The 25,632-nt window shown below is 41.2% G+C and overlaps 1 protein-coding gene across 1 annotated transcript in view; it reads right to left on the bottom strand.

The window, feature by feature from the left end:
• LCP1 (lymphocyte cytosolic protein 1) overlaps positions 1-25,632 on the bottom strand; it is a 108,078-nt gene that overhangs the window by 65,943 nt on the left and 16,503 nt on the right. The gene's annotated exons all lie outside the window — the stretch shown is intronic.

Here is a 25,632-nt window from a genome sequence, read left to right as displayed (position 1 = left end):
AAGGGACTCCCTTGGAAAAGTCCCACCCAGGTGAAGCTAAACCTCCCTTAAGAGTCCCCTAGCAGTGATCTTATTGGTACAAACAAAACAAAAGGATCTCTTTAAGGGCAGGGTTTGGAAAGGAGGGTTACTATATTCTTCACTCATTCTTTTATTTATAGAACACTTATGTGCTAAGGATCTCTTTAACCCAATTCATGACTTAAATTATTGAGAAGTTTCCTATCAAGAGCAACAATACATTACACAGGCAACTTGCTAGAGTTAAACAGGTAGCCAAGTTCTTTCATACAGACCAGATATATTTTTTTTCTGAATACACATTTTATAAAATTAGCAGGGGGAAAAAAGTTATATTCTATGTCCAAGCCCCAAATGCTTGTTTGAGGGTGAATTCCAGTGTTTAAACACATTTCAAGTGCTGATAGCCTAACAGAGGGTGAAGTTTTCTCTACTTACACTGTAGCACCCTGAGTAATGCTGACTAAATATTAAGCATAGTCAACACACTGTGGTGGCTTTCATGTTGCTATGGTGCCAGAAGCTAGGTCACCAGGATTTCAGCTATCAGCAGAGTCACCCATGGCAGACAAGTTTCAGTGGAGCTTCCAGACTAAGACTAGAATGAAAGGCCTGGTGATCTACTTCTAAAAACTAGCCAATGAAAATGTTATGGATCACAATAGGACACTGTCTGATATAATGCTAGAAGATGAGCCCCCTATATCAAGAGGCACTCAAATATACAGTGGCTGCAATAATGGATTTGAGCACACCAACACTTCCAACTCATAGCGACCCTATGTACAACAGAACAAAACACTGCCCAGTCCTGTGCCATCCTTACAGTCATTGCTATGTTTGAGCCCATTGTTGTACCCACTATGTCAATGCACCTTGTTGAGGGTCTTCCTCTCTTTCACTGACCCTCTGCTTCACCAAGCATGATGTCCTTCTCCAGGGACTGGTCCCTCCTCATAACATGTCCAAAATACTTGAGACCAAGTCTTGCCATCCTTGCTTCTAAGGAACATTCTGGCTGTACTGTGGACCTCCCTCATCAGGTGCCACATCCCTGTGGTTTCGTGCTGGAATGAAGATCCAACAGTAACACTTCCTAAAGGGGAACATATACACATTTCATTTACCTGAAAGAAGACAAAACAGTACCTTTCTGAATCTACTGATGCCTGGTCGTCTGAGATCTGAAGAATCGATAAAGCAGGGCTTCAAACTGGTTTGTTCTGGTTCAAACCTCTGCTGAGAATTTGCATTTCTAACAAGTTCCCAGGAAGTTAGACATAAGAATCATCTGGCGGATCTTATTAAAAATGTAGATTCTGATTCAGTGTATCTGGGGGTGGAAATGCAAATTCTCAGCAAGGAACTTGTCTTTCCTCTGTGTCTCTTCTCCTCTTTTATAGGGCACCACTCAGATGGGAGTAGACCCACCTTACTCCAGTATAACCTCATGTTGACTGATAACATCTTCAAAGACCCTGTCTCCAAACAAGGTCACATTCATAGGTACCAGGAGTTAGGGCTTCAACACAATTCAACTCATAACACCATCAATTACGAAAGTGGTGAAAAGACACAGTGAGACATTGATGCAGATGCAGAGATGACCTTTGAAGATGGTAAAGCATATGTAATTATGACTAGCAGTTGGTTCAAGTTAAAATTAAGGAGTGTAGGATTCCAGATGATGTTTAGATTCTAAAAGCTGAAAGCAGTTGAAATGGGTGCTCTTATAACCACCCAGCTGAAGGAGTCCTCTTCAACCCGAGCACCACGTCCGCTCTTCACCACAACAGCCACCCACTACCACCTCACCCACATCCTGGACTTGGTCCTTGTGAGCCTCCGCCTACTCTCTCAATCTTAACCCCTTCATCTGCCTCCCTGTGGGGCAGGTCTACTTAGTGCAGGCAGTTTTAGGTCTTAGACTTTATCATGGTTTGAATTGTGTCCCCCAAAAATGTCAACTTGGCTAGGCCATGGTTCCCAGCATTGTGTGATTGTCTACCATTTTGTCATCTGATGTGATTTTCTGGTGTGTTGTAAATTCTATTTCCATGATGTTGATGAGGTAGGATTAGGGAAAATTGTGTTAATGAGGCAGGACTCAACGTACAAGATTAGGCTGTGTCTTAAGCCAATATCTTTTGAGATACAAAAGAGAGAAATGAGCAGAGAGACAGGGACCTCATACCACCAAGAAAGAAGAGCAGGAGCATGTGTCTTTTGGACCAAGTGTCCCTGCATGGAAAAGCTCCTTGACCAGAGGAAGACTGATGACAAGGACCTTCCCTCTGAACCGAGAGAGAGACAGCCTTGCCCTGGAGGTGGCTCCCTGAATTTGGACTTCTAGCCTACTAGACTGTGAGAATAAATTTCTCTTTGTTAAAGCCATCCTCTTTGTGGTATTTCTGTTACAGCAGCACTAGATAACCAAGACAGACCAATGAAACCTTTTCAGGAGGAGTATTTTATCAATCATTGTTTAGAACTGCTTGTTATGTTGTTGTGTTGTTAGGCCATTCAGTCAGTTCCGACTCACAGTGACCCCATGTACAGCAGAACAAAATAGTGCCCAGTCCTGTGCTATTCTCACAATCATTGCAATTGGTGAGCCCATTGTTGCAGCCACTGTGTCAATCTATTTCCTTGAGGGGCTTCCTCTTTGTTGCTGACCCTCTACTTTAACAAGTGTGACGGCCTTCTCCAGGGGACTGATTCCTCCTGATAACATGTCCAAAGTGTGTGAGACGTAGTCTTGCCATCCTTGCTTCTAAGGAACATTCTGGTTGTACTTCTTCCAAGACAGATTTGTTCCTTCTTTTGGCAGTTCATGGTATATTCAATATTCTCTGACATCACAATTCAAAGGTGTCAGTTCTTCTTTGGTCTTCCTTGTTCATCATCCAGCTTTCGCATGCATACAAGGCGATTGAAAACACCATGACTTGGGTCAGGCGTACCTTAGTCTTCAAGTTGACATCTTTGTTTTTTAAAACTTTAAAGAGGTCTTTTGCAGCACATTTGCCCAATGCAATGAGTCTTTTGATTTCTTGACTGCTGCTTCTGCGGGTGTTGATTGTGGATCCAAAGCAAATGAAATCCTTGACAACTTCAATCTTTTCTCCATTTACCATGACGTTCCTTACTGGGCCAGTTGTGAGGATTTCCGTTTTCTTTATGTTGAGGTGTAATCCATACTGAAGGCTGTGATCTTTGATCTTCATCAGTAAGTGTTTCAAATCCTCTTCACTTTCAGCAAGGGAGGTTGTGTCGTCTGCATATCACAGGTTGTTAATGAGTCCTCCTCCAATCCTGATGCTGCATTCTTTTTCATACAGTCCAGCTTCTTGGATTATTTGCTCAGCATACAGATTGAATAAGCATGGTGAAAGGATACAACCTTGGCACACACTTTTCCTGACTTTAAACCTCGCAGTATCCCCTTGTTATGTTTGAACAACTGCTTCTTTATCTATGTACAGTCTCCTCATGAGCACAACTAAGGGTTCAGGAATTCCCCTTCTTCGCAGTGTTATCCCTAGTTTGTTATGATCCACACAGTTGAATGCCTTTGCATAGTCAATAAAACACAGGTAAATATCCTTCTGGTGTTCTCTGCTTTTAACCAGGATCCTTCTGACATCAGCAATGATATGCCTGGTTCCACACTCTATTCTGAATCCAGCTTAAAATTCTGGCATTTCCCTGTTGATATGCTGCTGCAGCCACTTTTGAGAGATCTTCAGCAAAATTTTACTTGAGTGTGATTAATGATATTGTTTGATAATTTCCACATTCGGTTGGATCACCTTTCTTGGGGACTAGCCATAAATATGGATCTCTTCCAGTAAGTTGGCCAGGTAGCTATCTTCCAAATTTCTTGGCATAGATGCGTGAGCACTTCCAGTGCTACATCTGTTTGTTGCAACATCTCAATTTGTATTCTGTCAATTCCTGGAGATTTGTTTTTCACCAATGCCTTTGGTGCAGCTTGGACTTCTTCCTTCAGTACCATGGATTCCTGATCATATGCTACCTCCTGAAATGGTTGAATGTCTACCAATTCTTTTTGGTACAGTGACTCTGTGTATTCCTTCCATCTTCTTTTGATGCTTCCTGCATTGTTCAGTATTTTGCCTGTAGAACCCTTCAGTGTTGCAACTCGAGTCTTCAATTTTTTCTCCAGTTCTCTCAGCTTGAGAAATGCTGAACATGTTCTCCCTTTTTGATTTTCTATCTCCAGGTCTTTGCAAGTGTCATTATAATACTTTGTCTTCTGGAGCCACCCTTTGAAATCTTCTGTTCAGCTCTTTAACTTCATCATTTCTCATTGCTTTAGCTACTCTGTGTCCAAGGACAAGTTTCAGAATCTCTTCTGACATCCATTTTGGTCTTTTCTTTCCTTCCTGTCTTTTTAATGATCTCTTGCTTTCTTCATGTATGATGTCCTTGATGTCATTCCACAATTTGTCTGGTCTTCAGTCATTAGTGTTCTACGTGTCAAATCTATTCTTATGATGGTCTCTAAATTCAGGTGGGAAATACTCAAGGTCATACTTTGTCTCTCCTGGACTTGTCCTAATTTTACTCAGTTTCAACTTGAACTTGTATATGAGCAATTGGTGGCCTGTTCCACAGTCAGCCCTTAGCCTTGTTCTGACTGATGACACTGAGGTTTTCCATTGTCTCTTCACACAGATGTAGTCCATTTGATTCCTGTGTATTCCATCTGGTGAGGTCCACATGTATAGTCACCATTTATGTCGTCAAAAAAAGGTATTTGCAATGAAGAAGGTGTTGGTCTTGCAAAATTCTGTCATGTGATCTCCGGCATTGTTTCTACCACCAAGGTCATATTTTCCAACTATGAATCCTTCTTCTTTGTTTCCAACTTTTGTATTCCAATCACCAGTAATTATCAATGCCTTCTGATTGCATGTTCGATCAATTTCAGATTGCCGAAGTTGGTAAAAATCTTCCTATTTCTTCATCTTTGGCCTTAATGATTGATGCGTAAACTTAAATAATAGTCGTATTAACTGGTCTTCCTTGTAGGTGTGTATGGATATTATCCTATCACGGACAGCATTGCACTTTAGAATAGATCTTGAAATGTTCTTTTTGATGATGAAAGTGACACCATTCCTCTTCCAGTTATCATAGTAGACTATATGATTGATGGATTCAAAATGGCCAATACCAGTCCATTTCAGCTCACTCATGCCCAGGATATTAATGTTTATGCATTCCATTTTATTTTTGATGATTTCCAATTTTCCTAGATTCCTACTTCGTACATTCCATGTTCTGATTATTAATGGATGTTCACAGCTGTTTCTTCTCATTTTGAGTTGTGATACATCAGCAAATGAAGGTCCCGAAAGCTTACTCCATCCACGTCATTAAGGTTCACTCTACTTTGAGGTGGCAGCTCTTCCCCAGTCGTCTTTTGAATGCCTTCCAACCTGAGGGGCTCATTTTCTGGCACCACTATATCAATGTTCTACTGTTATTCATAAGGTTTTCACTGGCTAATTCTTTTCAGAAGAAGACTGCTGGGTGCTTCTTCCTAGTCTGTCTTACTCTGGAAACTCAGCTGAAACCTGTCTACCATGGGTGACCCTGCTGGTATTTAAATACTGGTGGCATAGCTTCCAGCATCACAGCAACACACAAGCCCCCAACAGTAAGACAGACTTACAAATGTGTGGGGAAAAGGTCGATAGTTCCCCATTACAATTTAATCTCATCTCTTTCTACTTCCTCAGCTGCCTTGCTCCATCAATTATCTCATGTTTTTCTACCATTTTAATCTCTTATACGCCCCCACTTCCCCTCCATGCATCGGCAGGATTTGTACAAAGGGAAAAACACTTTTGCTTCACGTATTACACATACCCCTGCCTTCAGTTATATGGCACCTCTGAGTCCTGAGCTTTGCTGGGGTTTGGTGGTATGATTTGACTTGCTTCTGGTTGGGTTCTCTCAATACAGGCTTGAGGTTCAGCTTTGTCTTGTTTGCTAGGGCACTTGCCACAAGTCCATCGATTTTATGGACTCCAATAGTTTGCTACCATCTCTTCTGTTAATTTCTCAGGGCTGCCATAACAAAGTATCACAAATTGAGTGGCTTATAAACAAACAAAAAACCAAACCCACTTCCATAGACTCAATTCCCACTTACAGCGACCCTATAGGACATAGTAGAACTGTCCCACAGGGTTTCCAAGACTGTAAATCTTTACGGAAGCAGACTGCTACATCTATCTCCCACAGACCAGCTGGTGGATTTGAACTGCAGACCTTTTGGTGAGCAGCTGAACATTTAACCACTGTACCACCAGGGCTCCTTGAGTGGCTTATAAGAACAGAAATTTATTATTATGAAGACGTGTTGTTTTTGTTTTATGCTGTCAAGTCTACTCTGACTCATGATGACCCCACGTGTTACAGGGTAAAACTGCTTTCTTGGCTGTAATCTTTATGGAAGCAAATTGCTGGGCCTTTGTTTTCTTGGTGCCCCTGGTGGGTTTGAACCTTCAACCCTTCAGTTACTGTTTTTGTTGTCATTAGTTGCTGTAGAGTCGATTCCTACCCCATGTGGCAGAGTAGAACTGCTCCATAGGGTTTTCAAGGCTGTGACCTTTTGGAAGCAATTACCAGGCCTTACTTCCAAGGAGTCTCTGGGTGAGTCCAAACCATCAACCTTTCAGCTAGTAGTCAAAACTTAATCATATGCACAACCCAGGGATACCTTTTCAGTTACCACTCATTACCTGTTGCTATCAAGTCGATTCTAACTCATAATGACTCTATAGGATGGAATAGAACCTCCTCATAGGGTTTTCAAGGAGTGGCTGTTGGATTTGAACTGCTGACCTTTTGGTTAGTAGCTGAGCTCTTAACTGTACCTCCAGGGCTCCTTTCAGTTACTAGCTAAGGGCAAACCATTTGCACCTCCCAAGGACCTTCTTCTGAGGGCTTGTCCAAATATAGTGTCAGCAGGGCCTTATGCTCTCTGAAGACTCTAGGGGAAGATCCTTTGTCTCTCTCAGCCTCTGGTAGCTTCAGGCATTCCTTGGCTTGCAGCTACAGCATACCTTTGTGGTCACATGGCCATCTGCTCTCTCTTCTCTTTTATAAGACTCCACCCAGGTTGGATTATGACCCACCTACTCCAGTATGATCTCATGTTAATTGACAACCTCTTTAAAGACTCTATTTCTAAACAAACACATCGTTTTGGGCTTCAATGTATCTTTTTGGTGCACACAATTCAATCTTGTCTACTACTGTGCTATTTTCCACAGGTTTCTCCTAGTAGACTGGGAATTCCATGAGACCAGGGACTGTGTTTTGTCAGCATCTAAACACTGTGCCATGTGTTTCTAAAGTATTTGTTGAATAAATTAATGAAGTGGACTGTCTTAGTTATATAGTGATGCTATAACAGAAATACCACAAGTGGATGGCTTTAATAAAGAGAAATTTATTTCTTCACAGTAAAGTAGGCTTTAAGTCCAGATTTAGGGTGTCAGCTCCAGCGGAAGGCTTTCTCTCTCTGGCGGCCTTCTTTTTGATCTTGCCCCAGAATAGGAGCTTTTCCAAAGAGGTACCTGGGGTCCAAAGGATGCACTCCGCTCCCAGCACTCCTTTCTTGGTGGTATGAGGTCCCTTTTCTCTGCTCACTTCTCTCTTTTATATCTCAAGAGATTGCCTCAAGGCACAATCCAATCATGTAGATTGAGTCCTGCCCCACTAACACAACTCCCACCCATCCTCTCTCATTAACACCATAGAGGCAGGATTTACAACATATAGGAAAATCACACAGTAGTGGGAATCCTGGCCCAACCCAATTGATACACACATTTTTGGGGGGACGTAATTCAATCCATGACATGGACTAAACTGAGACTTGACGGATGGGATGAAAAAGAAAGGGGAAGTACATTGTAAACTCAAGGGAATGGCATATGCAAAAGGTCATCGATGAGAGACAGTAAGGCAGATCAAGAACCTGACAAAAGCTGAGTACTACTGCAGTCAAGACTGCAAAGGTTGGGCAGGGGAAGGGGTGCAAAGAGAGGGAAAAGGCTGGAGAATTTACCAGAGACTAGATGTAAAAGGGTGGCGGTAGTAGTGACAGTAGTAGCGTCAGAACCTCTCTAACTTCAGGGAGGATAATGCAAATTAAGATCAGTCCAAGGCTGATCCCTATGAGGTGGAGAGCAGACACACCTCCACTCTCCAACCTTATTAACCAATTCTGACACCAGCTATCCCTCCCACGGCACTCTCTACTTCTGGGTTCGATAATCTGTTATAAAGGCTTCACAGAACTCGCAGACCATACTTACAGTTATGTGGTTTATTAAGGAAGTGTTGTTGTTGTTAGGCGCCATTGAGTTGGTTACAGCTCATAACAACCCTATGTACAACAGAACGAAACGCTGCCCAGTCCTGTGCCATCCTCACAATCATTGCTATGTTTGAGCCCATTGTTGCAGCCACTATGTCGATCCATCTTGTTGAGGGTTTTTCTCTTTTTTGCTGACTTTCTACCTTACCAAGCATGATGTCTTTCTCCAGGGACTGTTTCCTCCTGATAACATGGCCAAAGTATGTAGGACAAAGTCTTGCCATCCTCCCTTCTAAGGAGCATTCTAGCTGCACTTCTTCCAAGGAAGATTTGTTCATTAACAGGGTACAATTCGGGATTAGGATCAACAGGCTACAACTCGGAAACAGGATCAGGAAGATGTAGGCAAAGCCTCCCTTCTTCAGTGCAAGACAGCTCTCTCAGCTTCTCTCAGCCCTCTGAGGACAGGCTCCTCTTGGTCCTGCCGTCTGTCACTACCGTCTCTGCCACTAGAACCCTTGTGGGACTATCAGTGGCAGCAAGGACTTTGAACCGGTTGGTTCTTGTTCGAACCCCGGCTGAGAATTAGCATTTTTAACAAGTTCCTAGATGATACTAAGACTGCTGGTTAGGGACCAATTCTGAGAACCAATAGTAGAGTGGTGGTCCTCAAAATTTATTGTACATAAGAATCACCTGGGGATCTTGTTAAAATGTAGATTCTTATTCAGTATATCTATGGTAAGAGTCCTGGTGGCACAGTAGTTAAACACACTGCAGCTAACCAGAAGGTCCGGGTTCGAACCCACCAGCTGCTCCTCACGAGAAGGATGTGGCAGTCTGCTTCCATATAGATTTACAGCCTTGGAAACCCTACTGGACATTTCCACCCTGTCTCATACGGTTGCTATGAGCTGGAATCCACTCAGTGGCAGTGGCTATATCTGGAGTGGAAATGCAAATTCTCAGCAGGGGTTCGAACCAGAATGAATTGATTCAAATCCCTGATGCCAGCTCTTCTGCTGGGGCCCTTCTGGGTTTCTCACTGTCTTCAGTGTTATAGCCCCTTGACCTGTGTTACAGCTCTTTTAGGAGGTTCCTTGCCTCTTCTCTCTCTCTGCTTCTCTCTGCTTCTTTCCTGCTTCTTTGTCTCAAAAACCTCTGTGAAGTTGAGCGCATGTATACACAACTTCTTGTCAATTTCAAGGCATGGCCCCTTCTAGCAGGGCCACAAACTGACCAATCACCCCTCAGTAGACCACAGACACTTCATTTGCATAGTAGGCTACAGTCACCTCATTTGCATAGTCCACACTCATTTCATTTGCATGCGTATATTGACCAGTCCCTGCAAGGTACATACAAATTGCAAGGCAGGCTGCAGCACAGGACCAGACAAAAAGTATCAAACCAAGTTGTTCACAGTTCACCCAGGAAATGTAACAAACCCTCTGGGATAAAAACTAGGGCAAAGGTAACTCCTCAGGGCTTGAGGGGAAAAATCTTTCAAGTTGGGGCCATAAGAACCAAGGCAAAAGGCCACATAAAGGAACTCATTTCACCACACTAGGTGGGTGTATTAAGCTGTGTTAAGGAGCTTGGGCGTTATACTTCAAGCAATTGGGAGCTATTTGAGGGTCACAATTGGAAAGTGACACAGTCAGACCTGTGGTTTAGATCAATCCCTCTAACTCCAATGAGGAGAAATGAAATCCAACAGCTGGAGTGGGGGTAGGTAGGATAGAGACTAGACCATTCAGGAAGATTTTACCGTCAGCTAGGTATAAGGGAATGAGAGTGGTAAAAACCCATCAGTTGCCATCAAGTTGACTCCGACTGTTTGTAGTCCCATGTACATCAGAGTAGAACTACACCCCAGAAGGTTTTCAATGGCTGATTTATGGGAAGTAAATTGCCAGGCCTTTCTTCCTAGGTGCCTCTGGGTGGACTCAAACCTCCAACCTTTTGGTTAGAGCCAAACATGTTAACTCTTTGTACCACCCAACCACCCAGGGACCTAAAAATGTATTGTACTTGTTTATAAGCCATTCTTGACGTTTATTGCCTACCACTTTTCTTTGACAATCTTTATATAGCTATATGTGTTTGTAGTGTCCTTATTCATTCATCAAACTCTTATGAGGAACATCCTATGTGCCAGATGCTCAGAAAGCAAAACAAAAAGACTCAGTCTTTTACCCTCAAGGAGTTCACAATCAGGAGGTTAGCGAATATGCTAACAATTACAATTCCTGTGACAAACATTGTGATTGAGAGATGCCTAGTGTACAAAAAAGACATGGGGCTGGGCAGAAGTAAGGACACTTGTTAGCAGATGTGCAGCTGATCCTTGAAAAATGTGCAGAAGCTAGCCAGGCAGAGGAGGGAGAGAGGGAGGAAGGGCACTGTGGACACAGGGGCCAGCCCCTACAAACAGTGTGGGATGTTCCAGACATCCCCAAAGGGAATGTCAGCTTCTGGAGCACAGGACTTGCACGCTCCCACAGCACCTAACACAGTGCACTGCACACAGCCCAAAGTCAGTCAATATGCAATTAACTGAGAAAGCAAATTGTTTCCATAAATAGCATGGTATTTACAAATTAAACCAAAGAGCAAAAGTAATTAGATGTTTTAAATATACATCAAAAATTCACTCTCTTAGCAAGAGAGGTCTTCCAGAGATTTTACATAGGCAGCTGCCCTATAAGACTTACAGCATAAAAGTTGACTTTACATCTGCTAAAGGCTAATTTTACCAACCTTTTCTGATAACATCACAATGAAAGTTAATAACAGCTATTACTGCCAGTTAGATTGTAAAATAGAGGGCTGTTCATATCCGCAAATTTTATTTTCAAGAAATGTCAGGCATATAAAAATGTTATTCCTATAACATTTCTAAGTATTAAAAAGCAGACTTCAGCTAACTGTGGAGGCTATAACCATTTCAAAAGTAAAGAATCCCCACACTCCTAGCTTATAACAGCTCCCTAGGTGTTCACTGACTTTGTACAATCCATCTGCACCAAGCAGTTACCGTCAAGCGGATTCTGCGCTCCATAGGGTTTTCAGTGGCTGAGTTTTCAGTAGATCACTAGGCCTTTTCTTTAGAGGCACTTCTGAGTGGACTCAAACCTCCAACATTTTGGTTAGCAGTGGAGCGTGTTAACTGTTTGCACCCCCCACCCCCCGCCCCGGGACTTGCATTTCACTAACAGAGCCATTAAAACCAATGCAGGCTGAAACCAATGTTTGTCACTTACCTTCAGTTTCCCAAGCTGGAAGTACAGAATTTCTGCAGCTTCTATAAACAGATAGGCTGCTGCTGAGACAATGTTTGAAACACTCCCAGCCACCAAGAATACAAACACAGGGTCAAAGATTTTAAAATAAGGATATAGAAAGCAATAAGAGAAAAAGCGTGAGTCAAATACAATGGAAGATAAAAATGTGAAAGCATGAGCCTTTTGACAATGCAAACCTAAAAAAAAGAAAGAAAGAAACTGATACAAAAAACATTTGAGGAACATGGTACGTGGGAAAAGCAAAAGATCTAAAATCGAAAATGTTAGAGACAGATCCTGATTGCAGAGTGTATAACAGACCTTGGGTAAGGATTTATACATGCAGCTGTGTTACATGAATTCACCGAAGCAACACCGATAATCCTTTGGCCTGGTTTGTACAGAATAAACAGCTGATTCAGATCTCCATTTAAAAAATAGAGAACTTGACCAGAAATACTTTCATCTTGCAACATATTTTCATATTACATTTTCCCCCTTCTCAGCTAAACTTATATGTAAATTGGAAAAAAACACCACCTGTATCACAGGGTGACTTTGAAGACTGAATGAGTTAGAGGTGTTAACATACCTAACACAGGGGTTATGTTAGTGCCATGTGTTTGACACCTAGTTAGCGCCAAATTTTAGTTGAATCTGAACATGTGATTTATATAAAATACTTAAATAGTTCATTATGTCAGTTAGAATTCATCCATTCACTCAATCGAGGAGCCCTGGTGGTATAACGGTTAAGTGCTCAGCTGCAAACCAAAAGGTCGGTGGTTTATACCCACCTAGTGTCTCCATGGAGCCCTGGCGGTGCAGTGGTTAAGCGCTATGGCTGCTAACCAAAAGGTTGGTAGTTCAAGTCCACCAGCCGCTCCTTGGAAGCCCTATGGGGGCAGTTCTGCTCTGTCCTATAGGGTCTCTATGAATCAGACTCGGCAGCAAAGGGTTTGTTTGTTTGTTTGTTTGTTTGTTTGTTTGTTTGTTTGTTTGTTTGTTTGTTTAGCATCTCCACAGGAGAAAGACCTGGCGATTTGCTCTTGTAAAGATTACAGCTTAGAAAACCCTATGGGGCAGTTCTATTCTGTCACAAGGGGTCACTATAAGTTAAAAATCTACTCGACTGCACCCAACAACAATTATTTTGTATTAAAATTCACCTAAAACTTCTTTTGTATCTACTAAATGTCCCATGCTGCTTAGCTTCTCATATCCCATTTAATACTCCCAGCAAGTCTATGATACATGTGGCATTTTCTCTATTTTAAGGTGGGGACGATGAGGCCCAGATGAAACGTCTTTGACCTTAGTGTTTATTTGCAGCTACAATATGAAAATATTTCTTGTCAAGTTCTCCATTCCTTACATGGAGATATGAATCAGCTGTTTACTCTGCACTAACGAGGCCAAAGGACAGTCAATGTTGCTTTGGTGAATTCATATGACACAGCTTCCGTATTTCTACCACTGGTTTGAACCCACCGGGCACTCCGCAGGAGAAAGATGTGGAAGTCTGCTTCCGTAAAGATTTACAGCCTTGGAAATTCTGTGGGGCAGTTCTACTCTGTCCTATATAGTCACTATGAGTCAGAATCAACTGGAGGGCAGTGAGTTTTGCAAAGCAAGTACTTATTGTGTACAATGAAGTGCTAAAGAAGACACAAAAGAAACAAAGATAAAGAAAACCAAGGGAAGCTTATGTGGTAGGGAGTGATATGACAAAATCAATGATATTAGAAGGTCCATTTGGTGACAGGGAAATGGAAGGTGATGGGAAGAGACTAGAAATAAGGATTAGGAAACTGTGGCTATGGATGAGGCATGAGGTGATCACTCCCAAGCTTGGGACCATGGCAGTGGGCCAGAGAAGCGAGAGACAAACAGGAGATAGCTCAGAGACCGACTGTTCATAGGGGATAAATTAGAAGGATGGATCAAAGATGACTTCGAGGTTAATCACCTAGAGAAATTCAGGAAGAGTTGATGCTGTTGACAGAACACAGCATTTAAGGGAGATAACAATGAAATCCTTTTGGACAACAATGAGGTTGAGGCAACACTGATGATAGCTCCAGAGCACTAGCCTATGGATGATGGAAGCTATGTAACCAGAGCTCGAGGACTCAGTCAGGGCAGAAGATAAAGGTGAGCCTCATCAGCAGGGAGATGACAACTAACACTATGGAATGGGGCAGCTCTCTAAGAGGGAGCACTTAGAAGCAAATGAGAAGAAGTTCAAGGACTGACATCTAAAATTAAGAGGAAGAAAAATGACAGGCAGCTTTGATCAATTTTTTGGCGTGAAAGAACATTTTATTCCTGCTTCTCTGTGCCCAGTAAAGGTTAAGTCTCAATAAAGAAGGCATGTGCCATTTAGCTTCTGGTCATTTTGAGAAGAAACCTACGCAGGGGCAGGAAATCATGACTAAAAATGACACCCCTTGAACCAAACAGGAATATTTACAATCCATTTCCATATACACCAATGTGCGAGCACTGTTTCTGTCAATGAGACCCTAGGGTGTATGTGCCCAGGAAATCAGAAAACTTTCTTCAGCCTACAATGACCACAACACCAAATTCTGTCATTCATTTATTCATTCTTCCTACTGTTCAGAAGGTACTCAGGTAGACATTGAGAACACAGAGTAAGAGGGACATACTCTCTGCCCTTGTGGAATGCTTAGTCTAGCCCATGACAATTTATATCATACCTCTTCCTTCCAATCCAAAGTAACCAGGCATGAACCTCAGTGACATTTAATTAGTTTTTCTACTCTTCCAGGATATTGTCCGTTACAGTGCTGGAAGATGAGCTCCCTAGGTTGGAAGACACTCAAAATACACAGTGGCTGCAACAATGGACTCAAGCATACCAAAAATTGTGAAGATGGTGCAGGGCTGGTCTGTTGTAAATGAGGTTGCCATGAATCAGAACTGACTGAATGGCAATTCACAATAACAAAAACCTAACTTCTCTTCCAAAACCTCAGTGGTATTTAACTAGTTCTGCTTCTCCTTCCCATTGTCCTTTGGCCACCTACTTTCCATAGCTGAAGGCTGAGTGCTTGTTAACAAGTAGACGGAGATCCTCTTTTTGATGAATGATATAGTAGCCAGGAAACATGATAAATATATAAGTGGTCACACATTTTAACCTGGGTGATTGAGTATTTCCTGTCACAACTCCAAAGGCCTGTGTCAGTTTTCTACACATTGGAGGGTGTTACGGATTCAACTGTGTCTACCCAAAATGTGTATCAACTTGGCTAGGCCATGGATTCCCAGTGTTTTGTGGTTGTCCTTCATTTTGTGAACTGATGTGTAGTAAATTCTAACCTCTATATTAATGAGGCAGGATTAGTGGCAGTTGTATTAATGAAGCAGGACACAATCTACAGAATTAGGTTGTATCTTGAGTCAATCTCTTTTGACATATAAAAGAGAGAAGCGAGCCAGCAGAGAGGGGAGGGATCTCATACCAACAAGAAAGAAGAGTAGAGAGCACAGTGCATTCTTTGGACTCAAGGTCCCTGCCCTGAGAAGCTCCTAAACCAGGGGTAGATTGATGACTAGGATCTTCCCCTACAGCCAACAGAGAAAGTCTTCCCTGGAGGTGACGCCCTGAATTCGGACTTCTAGCCTCCTAGAAAGGAGGAAATACCACAAGTGGATGTCTTTAACAAAATTTCTGTTTGTTAAAGACATCCACTTGTGGTATTTCTGTTACAGCAGCACTAGACAACTAAGGCAGAGGGCTTCAACCTTACAAAGGCCTCCTAATTCTTTATGAACTCCAGTCAAAGAAATGCGAACATGGAAAGGAGAAGGGTCCCTTTCCACCTCAACTTCCTTCCCATCACTTTCTCCTGTCCAAATCAAGATAAATGAAGGCAAATGAAAGATAAAATATATGTTTTTTACTTAAAAGAGAGGAAGAAAGAAAAAAGCACTAGCACGAATGAAGCATGGACTCTCCAAAACTGCATTTGGTAGTAGATATACTGAAGCTACTCTACTTAGAAACACTTATTTTATAAATGTTCACAGGTAGGAAGAAACGCTTCAGAATAAGTATGCCAACTCTGTGCTCCCCAGGGGGTGGCATTAGTAAGTGCTCAGTGTTGTTTTAGTCTCTAAACCATTTCCCTGCCTATGGCTTGAGTCAATCTCAAATGCCTCCAGACCCAGAGGGGTAAGGAAATTGAGTGAAGTGGGTTGAGTGTAAGTGGCGGGGACTGCCATACGCTGGAAATGCATGTCTTTCTAAAGGTAGTAGCAGAAGGAATGCAAACTTGATTGTTCGACAGAAACCAGAAATCTGGATTTTTATGAGAAATCACTTGATTTTTAAAATATTGACAATGAATTTTAAAACATTAAACATCATGTTGGCTAATCTGGGACCCAGATTCATCTGGATGTCACTAATACACAACCTCTGCTCCATGGTAAATTCGCTTGTGCTTTACAAACATTATTAACCTTTTTTTGTGCAATAAGTGCAAAAGACTGGAGAACATTAAAAGAATCTACAAGGCCAATAATAAATCATGCAAAATATTGAAATGGACTTCACCTACACAATCATAATCACCATCAGCAGCTAGAACTAGGAGAAAATCTTTGGTGTGGAAAATATTGAATGCCTAATGTTATTTCAGGTCCCAGGGTGGCACTAACATTTGCACTCAACTACTAACCTAAGGGTTGGCAGTTCAAACCTACCCAGTGGCACGGTGGAAGAAAGGCCTATTGATCTGTTTCAGTAAAAATTACAGTAAAAACAAAACAAAAACCCCTATAGAGCAGTTCTACTCTGTAACACGTAGGGTCACCATGAGTCAGAATTGACTTTATGGCAATGGATTTGGCCTTTTGGTTTTAATGTTATTTCAGAATAAGGGTAGGTATTTGAGAAATTAACATATCATGGTGAAATACTGCTGAAAGTGGTTCAAAACATGGATGATTACATTGGCTCAAAGCCTATTTCACCAAAGTTTGTGTTGAGGTTCCAGTGTACACTCCTACATCCATCCATTCATCCACAAATATTTATCGAGTGCTTACTCCACTAAAAAAAACCCCACTGCCGTCGAGGGCTTACTACGCGCCAGATATCTTCATAAGACACAATAGCATACAAATCAGGCAAGTGTCCATGATCTTATAGAGTTCACATTCCAGTTGAGACAGACAATAAACACAATAAGATACATATTAGATAGAAATAAGTCTTCCAAAAAAAACAAACCCGTAGCCATCGAGTAAATTCTGATTCAAGGCGACCCTGTAGGACAGAGTAGAACTGCCCCAAAGAATTTCCAAGAAGTGCCTGGTGGATTTTAGCAGTTGACCTTTTGGTTAGCAGCCGTAGCTCTTAACCACTACACCACCAGGGGGAAAAAAATTACTGCAGAGAAGAGGAAGAGAAAGTCTGTGTATCTGTGTATGGGCGTACACATGCGTGTTCATGTGCATTTAAGGGAGGAGGGGTGGTGATGTGGAATTGAAAATTTAAATTTAGCAAACAAGAAAGGCCTTACTTAGAAAGAAAGTAGAAACAGGAGGAAAACTGACAGCCGGGAAGTGAAAGTGGAGCAAGCCATACGATGTCTGGGGAAAGAGAATTCGAGGCAGAAGGAAAACAAGTGCAAAGACCTTGAGGGGAAAGTGCCTGCTATTTTCAAGGCTAATGTGCTAAAATAAAGTGAAAGAGGTAGAGAAGGAGGAGCTCAGGTCAGAAAGGCCTGGTCATGCAGGGTATTTGCTTTTAAAATAAGTCATATGAGAAGCTATTGCAGTAACGGCAGTTTAATCAAAGGAGTTAAAAGGATCTGATGTACACTTTAAAAGGATCCTTCTGATTGCTATGCCCTAATTAAACCAAAGGAGAGCAAAGCCGGATGGGAGGCTGTTGTAATAATCTAGATGAGAAATGATGGTGGTTTGGAGCAAGGTCTTAGCAGTGGAGGTGGCAAGAAGTCATCTGATTCTGTGTATATTTTGATAGCAGAGCTGAGAGAATTTGCAGGCAGATTCTTTGCGAAGTAAAAGAAACTGAAGAGTCAAAGGTGAATCCAAGGCCTTTGGCTTGAGCCATTGGAAAGATGCAGTTATCATTAACTGAGGTGGAGGAGACTAGCTGGAGGTCAGGCGTGGGGTAGGAAACTGCAGGAGCTCAACTCTAGACCTGTTAGTTTGAGATGCCTATTAGATTTCCAGTTAGGAGATGTGGAGTAGGCAATTGGATAGATGTCTGGGGGTCCACGCTATAGGCATAAACTTGGAGTCATCAACATATAGAAGTATTTAAAGCTACGAGATTAGAGGAGATCACTTAGTGAGTGAGTATAGAGAAAAGAGAAGAGGCTCAAGCTCTGAGTTTTGGGGTATCACAACATAACAAGTTAGGAAAATGAAGAGGGAGCAACCAGCAAAGGAAACTAAGGAGGAGCTCCCAGAGATGTACAGGATAAACCAGGCAATGTGGATGGTGTGGAAGCCTAGCACCGAGTACAGAAACATGGAGGAGGTCATCAGTAGTCTTCTTTAGGAGTAGTTTGCTGGAGGGGTGGGGCAGAAGTCCCATCAGAGTGGTTTCCCAAAAGAATAATATCAGTTGCCGTCAAGTCGATTCATACGCAGGGCGATCCTATGTGTGTTAGAGTTGAACTGTGTGCAGAAGTGGTGTTATTATTTTTTTTTTTATTAGCCTCTCTCCACCCTTTTTTTAAGTGAAAGTTTACAATTCAAATCAGTTTCTCGTACAAAAACTTACACACACATTGTTATGTGACCCTAGTTGCTCTCCCTAGAATGTGACAGCACCCTCCTCCTCTCCACCCTGTATTTCCTGTCTCCATTCAACTAGCTCCTGTCCCCCTCTGCCTTCTCATCTCGCCTCCTGCCCACTTAGTATCATGTGTCTACTTGAGCCAAGAAGCACACTCCTCACCAGTATCATTTTAGGTCCTATAGTCTAGTCTAATCTTTATCTGAAGCGTTGGCTTCAGGAACGTTTTAGTTTTGGGCTTACAGAGAGTCCGGGGGCCATGTACTCTGGGTCCCTCCAGTCTTAGGCCATTAAGTCTGGTTTTTTTTACAAGAATTTGAGTTCTGCACTCCACTTTTCTCCTGCTCCACCAGGGACTCTCTGTTGTGTTCCCTTCAGGGCAGCCATTGATGGTAGCAGGGAACCATCTAGTTCTTCCTGTCTCAGGCTAGTGTAGTCTCTGGTTTATGTGGTCCTGTTTCTTGGGCTCATATTTTCCTCATGTCTTTGGTGTCCTTCATTCTCCTTTGCTCCAGGTGGGTCGAGACCAACTGATGTGTCTGAGATGGCCACTTGCGACCTTTTAAAGACCCCAGATGCCACTCACCAAAGTGGGATGCAGAACGTTTTCTTAACACATTTTGTTATGCCATTTGATGTAGATGTCTCCCAAAACCATGGTCCCTAGACTCCTGCCCCTGCTACTCCATCCCTCGAAGAGTTTGGTTGTGTTCAGGAAACTTCTTAGCTTTTGGTTTAGTCCAGTTGTGCTGAGTTCCCCTGTATTGTGTGTTGTCCTTCCCTTCACCTAAAATAATTCCCGTCTTATTACCTAGTTAGTGAATATCCCTCTCCCTCCCTCCCCACCCTCATAACCATCAAAGAATGTTTTCCTGTGTGTTTTCTTGAGTTGTTATAATAGCGGTCTCATGCAATATTTGTCCTTTTTTGACTAATTTCACTCAGCATAATGCCTTCCAGATTCTTCCACGTTAGGAGATGTTTCATGGATTCATCTTTGTTCTGTACCGTTGCATAATATTCCATTGTGCGAATATACCATAATTTGTTTATACCTTCATCTGTTGATGGGCACCTAGGTTGTTTCCATCTTTTTGCTATTGTAAACAGTGCTGCAATGAACATGGGTGTGCATATATCTATTTGTATGAAGGCTCTTATTTATCTAGGCTATATTCCAAGAAGTGGGATTGCTGGATTGTATAGCAGTTCTATTTCTAGCTTTATAACGAAGCACCAAATCGGTTTCCAAAGTGGTTGTACCATTTTACATTCCCATCACCAGTGTGTAAGTGTTCCAATCTCTCCACAACCTCTCCAACATTTATTATTTTGTGTTTTTTGGATTAATGCAAACCTTGTTGGGGTGAGATGGTATCTCATTGTAGTTTTGATTTGCATTTCTCTAATGGCTAATGATTGTGAGCATTTCCTCATGTATCTGTCAGCCATTTGAATGTCTTCTTTGAAGTGCCTGTTCATATCCTTTGCCCATTTTTTAATTGGGTTATTTGTCTTTTTGTTGTTAAGGTTTTGCAGTATCCTGTAGATTTTAGAGATTAGACACTTATTGGATTTGTCATAACCAAATTTTTTTTCTCAGTCTGTAGGTAGTCTTTTTACTCTTTTGGTGAAGTCTTTGGATGCACGTAAGTGTTTGATTTTTAGGAGCATCTAGTTTTTTTTTAGTTATCTAGTTTCTCTTCTGGTGTTTGTGCATTCTTGGTAATGTTTTGTATACATTTTATGCCATGTATTTGGGCTTTTAGCATTGTCCCTATTTTTCCTTCCATGATCTTTATTGTTTTAGATTTTATATTTAGATCTTTGGTCATTTTGAGTTAGTTTTTGTGCATGGTGTGAGGTATGGGTCTATTTCACTTTTTTGCAGATGGATATCCAGTTATGCCAGCACAATTTGTTAAAGAGACTGTCTTTGTCAAATATCAGCTGCTCACAGGTGGATGAATTTTTGTCTGGATTCTCAATTCTGTTCCATTGGTCTATGTATCTGTTGTTGTACCAGTACCAGGCTGTTTTGACTACTGTGGTGGTAATAATGGGTTCTAAAATCAGGTAGAGTGAGGCCTCCCACTTTGTTCTTCTTTTTCAGTAATGCTTTACTTATCCAGGGCCTCTTCCATTTCCACAGAAAGTTGGTGATTTGTTTCTCCATCTCATTAAAAAATGCCATCGGAATTTGGATCGGGATTGCATTGTATCTGTAGATCACTTTGGGTAGAAAAGATATTTTCACAATGTTGAGTCTTCCTATGCATGAGCAAGGTATGTTTTTCCACTTATGTAGGTCTCTTGGTTTCTCGTAGTAGTGTCTTATAGTTTTCTTTGTATAGGTCTTTTATGTCTCTGGTTAGATTTATTCCTATTTTATCTTCTTGGGGGTTATTGTAAATGGTATTGATTTGGCGATTTCCTCTTTGACGTTCTCTTTATTGGTGTAGAGAAATCCAGCTAATTTTTGTATGTTTATCCTGTATCAGGATACTTTGCTGAACTCTTCTATTAGTTCCAGTAGTTTTCTTGTGGATTCTTTAGGGTTTTATGTGTATAAGATCATATCGTCTGCAAATAGAGATACTTTTACTACTTCCTTACCAATTTGGATGTCCTTTATTTCTTTTTCTAGCCTAATCGCTCTGTCTAGGACCTCCAGCACAATGTTGAATAAGAGTGGTGATAAACAGCATCCTTGCCTGGTTCCGGTTCTCAAGGGGAATGCTATCAGACTGTCTCCATTAGGATTATGCTGGCTGTTGGCTTTGTATAAATGCCCTTTATTATGCCGAGGAATTGCCCTTCTATTCCTCTATTTTGTTGAGAGTTTTTATAATGAAGGGATGTTGGACTTTGTCAAATGCATTTTCTGCATCAACTGATAAGATCACGTGGTTCTTGTCTTTTGTTTTATTTCTGTGATGGATTATATTGATTGTTTTTCTAATGGTGAACCATCCCTGAATATCTGGTATGAATCCCACTTGGTCATGGTGAATTATTTTTTTGATATATTGTTGAATTCTATCGGCTAGAATTTTGTTGAGGATTTTTGTGTCTAAGTTCATGAGGTATATTCTTTTCTATATTCTGAAATACCTTTAGCAGTAGTGGTGTTAACTCTTCTATGAAAGTTTGGTAGAATTCTCAGTGAAGCTGTCAGGGCCAGGGCTTTTTTGTTGTTGTTGGAAGTTTTTTTTTTTTTTTTTAATTACCTTTTCAATCTCTTCTTTAGTTATAGGTTTATTTATTCTACCTCTGTTTGTGTTAGTTTAGGTGGGTAGTGTGTTTCTAGAAATTTGTCCATTTCCTCTAGGTTTTCAAATTTGTTAGAGTTAGTTAAATTTTTCACAGTATTTTGTTATGATTATTTTAATTTCAGTTGGTTCTGTTGTGATGTCACCCATCTCATTTCTTATTCAGGTTATTTGCTTCCTCTCCTGTTTTTCTTTGTCAGTTTGGCCAGTGGTTCATCAATTTTGTTGATCTTTTCAAAGAACCAGCTTTTGGTCTTGTTAACTCTTTCAGTTGTGTTTCTATTCTCTATTTCATTTAATTCTGCTCTAATTTTTATTATTTGCTTTCTTCTGATGCCCAAGGGCTTCTTTTGCTGCTGTCTTTGTATTTGCTCGAGTTGTAGGGTTAATGTTTTGATTTTGGCCCTTTCTTCTTTTTGGATGTGTGCATTTATTGATATAAATTGACCTCTGAGCACTGCTTTTGCTGTGTCTCAAAGGTTCTGAAAGGATGTGTTTTTATTCTCATTTGAGTCTGTGAATTTCTTTATTCCATCCTTAATTTCTTCTATAACTTAGTAGTTTTTGAGTAAGGTGTTGTTCGGTTTACATGTGTTTGATTTTTTTCCTTGCTTTTCTGTTACTGATTTCTACTTTCATGGCTTTATGATCAGAAAAGATGCTTTCATGTCTTTATTGAGATTTTTTTTCTGGATGTTCTGTCCTTCACCAAAAGTGGTGTGTTGAAGTCTCCTACTATTATTGTGGAGCCGTTTCTCTTTTCAATGCTGTTAGAGTTTGTTTTATGTATTTTGGAGCCCTGTTGTTGGGTGGGCAAATATTTATTATGGTGATGTCCTCCTGGTGTATTGACCCTTAAATCATTATATAGTGTCCTTCCTTATTTTTTGTGGTGGATTTACTTTAAAGGCTATTTTACAGAAATTAATATTGCCACTCCTGCTCTTTTTTGATTGTTGTTTGCTTGATATATTTTTTTCCATTCTTTGGGTTTTAGTTTGTTTGTGTCTTTAAGTCTAATATGTGTCTCTTGTAGGCATTCTGCCACTCTCTGACTCTTTATTGGTTCATTTAGTCCATTTACATTCAGTGTAATTATTGATAGGTATGAGTTTAGTGCTGTCATTCTGATGTCTTTTTTGTGTGTGCGTTGTTGACAGTTTCTTTGTTCCACTCAATTTTCTGTGCTGAGTCATTTTTCCTTCTGTAGTTTCTTTTCCTCTTTTTCATTGTTGTTGATTTTGTATTTGCTGAGTTTTTATGTTTTTCATTTTGATGTGTAGCAATATTAGTTTTCTTTGTTTTTACCTTGATATTTACACCTATTTTCCTAAGTTTAAACCAATCTTTTATTTCTTTATATTGCTTAGACTTCCTCTCAATATGAAAAATCTGTGACTACCTTTTTTAGTCCCTCTTTTTTGTTTTAATGTTGTCACATTTTACATAATGATGTCTCTGTTTCCCTGTTTTTGGCATTTTAGCTTTGATTTATTTTTGTGATTTCCCTATCTGGGTTGATACCTGGTTGCTCTGTCCTGTGTTCTAGTCTTGGGTTCTTATCTGATGTAATTGATTTTCTAACCAGAGGACTCCCTTTAGTATTTCTTGTAATTTTGGTTTGGTTTTTCCAAATTCCCTAAACTTCCGTTTATCTGGAAATGTCCTAATTTTGCCATCATAGTTGAGAGACAGTTTTGCTGAATATACAATTCTTGGCTGGCAATTTTTTTCCTTCAAGGCTTAATATTTGTTATTCTATTGCCTTCTTGCCTGCATGGTTTCTGCTGAGTTGTCCAAGCTTAGTCTTCTTGAATCTCCTTTGTAGGTGACTTTTCATTTATCCCTGGGTCCCTAGCCACTCTTAAAATTCTCTATCTTTGGTTTTGGTGAGTTTGATTATGTCTTGGTGACTTTCTTTTGGAATTTACCTTGTGTGGGGTTTAATGAGCATCTTAGATAGCTATCTTCTCATCTTTCATAATATGAGGGAACTTTTCTGCCAACAAATCTTCAACAATTTGATCTGTATTTTCTGTTATCCCCCGTTCTGGTACTCCAGTCATTCATAGGTTATTCCTCTTGATACCCCACCCAGTGCCATCGAGTCAATTCTGACTCATAGAGTCCCACATAATTCTTAGGGTTTCTTCATTTTTTTAATTATTTTATCTGATTTCTCCTCAAATATGTTGGTGTCAAGTGCTTTATCTTCATTCTCACTAATTCTGACTTCGATTGCCTCAATTCTGCTCCTATGACTTTCTATTGAGTTGTTTAACTCTGAAATTTTACAGTTAATCTTCTGGATTTCTGTTTGCTATCTCTGTATGGATTCCTGTAGCCTGTTAAATTTGTCATTATGCTCTTCCCTAATCTTCTTAAGTTCTTCTATTGCTTTGTCTGTATGCTGCTTGGCTTGTTCTGCATTTTCTCTGATCTCTTGAAGAATTCTTTATATTAATCTTTTGTATTCTATCTGCAGTAATTCAAGAATTCTCTTCATCCAGAAGATACCTTGATTCTTTGTTTTGGGAGCTTGCTGAAGCCATCATGGTCTGCATCTTTATGTGATTCGATATCGATTGTTGTCTCCAAGCCATCAATAAGTTACTGTATTCATTTATGTTTGCTTACTGTGTCCTGGCTTCTTGTTTTGTTTTGATATGCTCAAATAGGCTGCTCTAGTGAGCTAATTTGATTATTGGTGCCTTTGAAGCTCTAACGTCCTGTCACCAGGTGGTTAGAGCTGTTACTAGGTATGTGAGCCCAGGGATCCTTTTACTTTTCTTATATGGATTCAGCTCAGGTGCCCAGGTAGTTGATCACCAAGTGTGGGGTGTAGGCTCTCACTTACAGTCCTAGATGAGTAGGGGTGATTGGTGCAGGCACAGGTATCTGACTTCAGTAGAAGGTTACATGCTGAGCAAGGCAGGGGATGACAGCTGCCCGAGTGTCTGTGAGGAAATCATGTCCCTGTTCCCTAGAGTGCATAGGTGGGTAGGTTTTGCAGCTGGACTATATGCACCCAATGCTGTTTGGTGTAAAGACTTGGGGGGTACCACTTATTCTTGGACCCCTGTCATGGGGGCTAGGTGGCATGGGTGGAGCACCAGTCCTCAGGCCTCCAATGTGGGTAGTTGAGGACCCTGCTTAATAAGCAGCGCTGTGTCAAATATCACGAACCTGCCTCTCCACCATATAACTGAAACAGCTGAAGTTAGACTTCAGGTATATACCCTGTTGTACTGTACTAATGAGGGCCTATTCTCTTGAAATGGGCCCACACCAGGTCTATGCAGGGGTAAAAAGCATTCAAAGTCCATGGACCCTTTATGCCGGTGCCTAGGCAAAGGAGCTGTGTCTGCCCTGAGTTCCTGGCTTAGGGGACCCAGCAGATTATTTTTTCCCTTTTTGTTAATTTATTCCCTCTCCAAGGTTGGGAGAATGGCTCAGGGTGCATGTAGGGTCCTACTTCCGGACCAGGGGATGCAGCACTCTCTGAAGCTGGCTTAGACCCAGTGCAGAGAGGGAAGGGAGCAGGTAAGTGGGAGAGAGATTTTTCCCAAAGGGGTATTTTTTGATCTGCGTGATAAGTTGGGCACATGTAATTATCTTTTGTCGATTTAAAGCTGCTTTTCACTGATTCTGGAGGCATGAGTCAAGTCTCCACCGCTCAATCTCTCTCGATGTGGAAAACGTGTCCTGAATGCCACTGCTTGCCTCACAGCTGGTGCCAGCTGATCCTGGCCTGCAGGGTGCCAGTTCCTGCCAGGTCAGGTTTGGCTACTCCTCACTGCTTCTAAACCATCTCTCCTTTCCTAAGCTGCTCGGTCCGATTCCTCCACTTTGCCATTGATGTTCAGGGTTCCTAGATTG

Source organism: Elephas maximus, chromosome 14 (assembly GCF_024166365.1).
Source record: "Elephas maximus indicus isolate mEleMax1 chromosome 14, mEleMax1 primary haplotype, whole genome shotgun sequence".
NCBI classification, from domain to species: domain Eukaryota; kingdom Metazoa; phylum Chordata; class Mammalia; order Proboscidea; family Elephantidae; genus Elephas; species Elephas maximus.
Note: the sequence above shows the minus strand (reverse complement) of the source record. Positions and strands in the feature narration are given on the sequence as shown.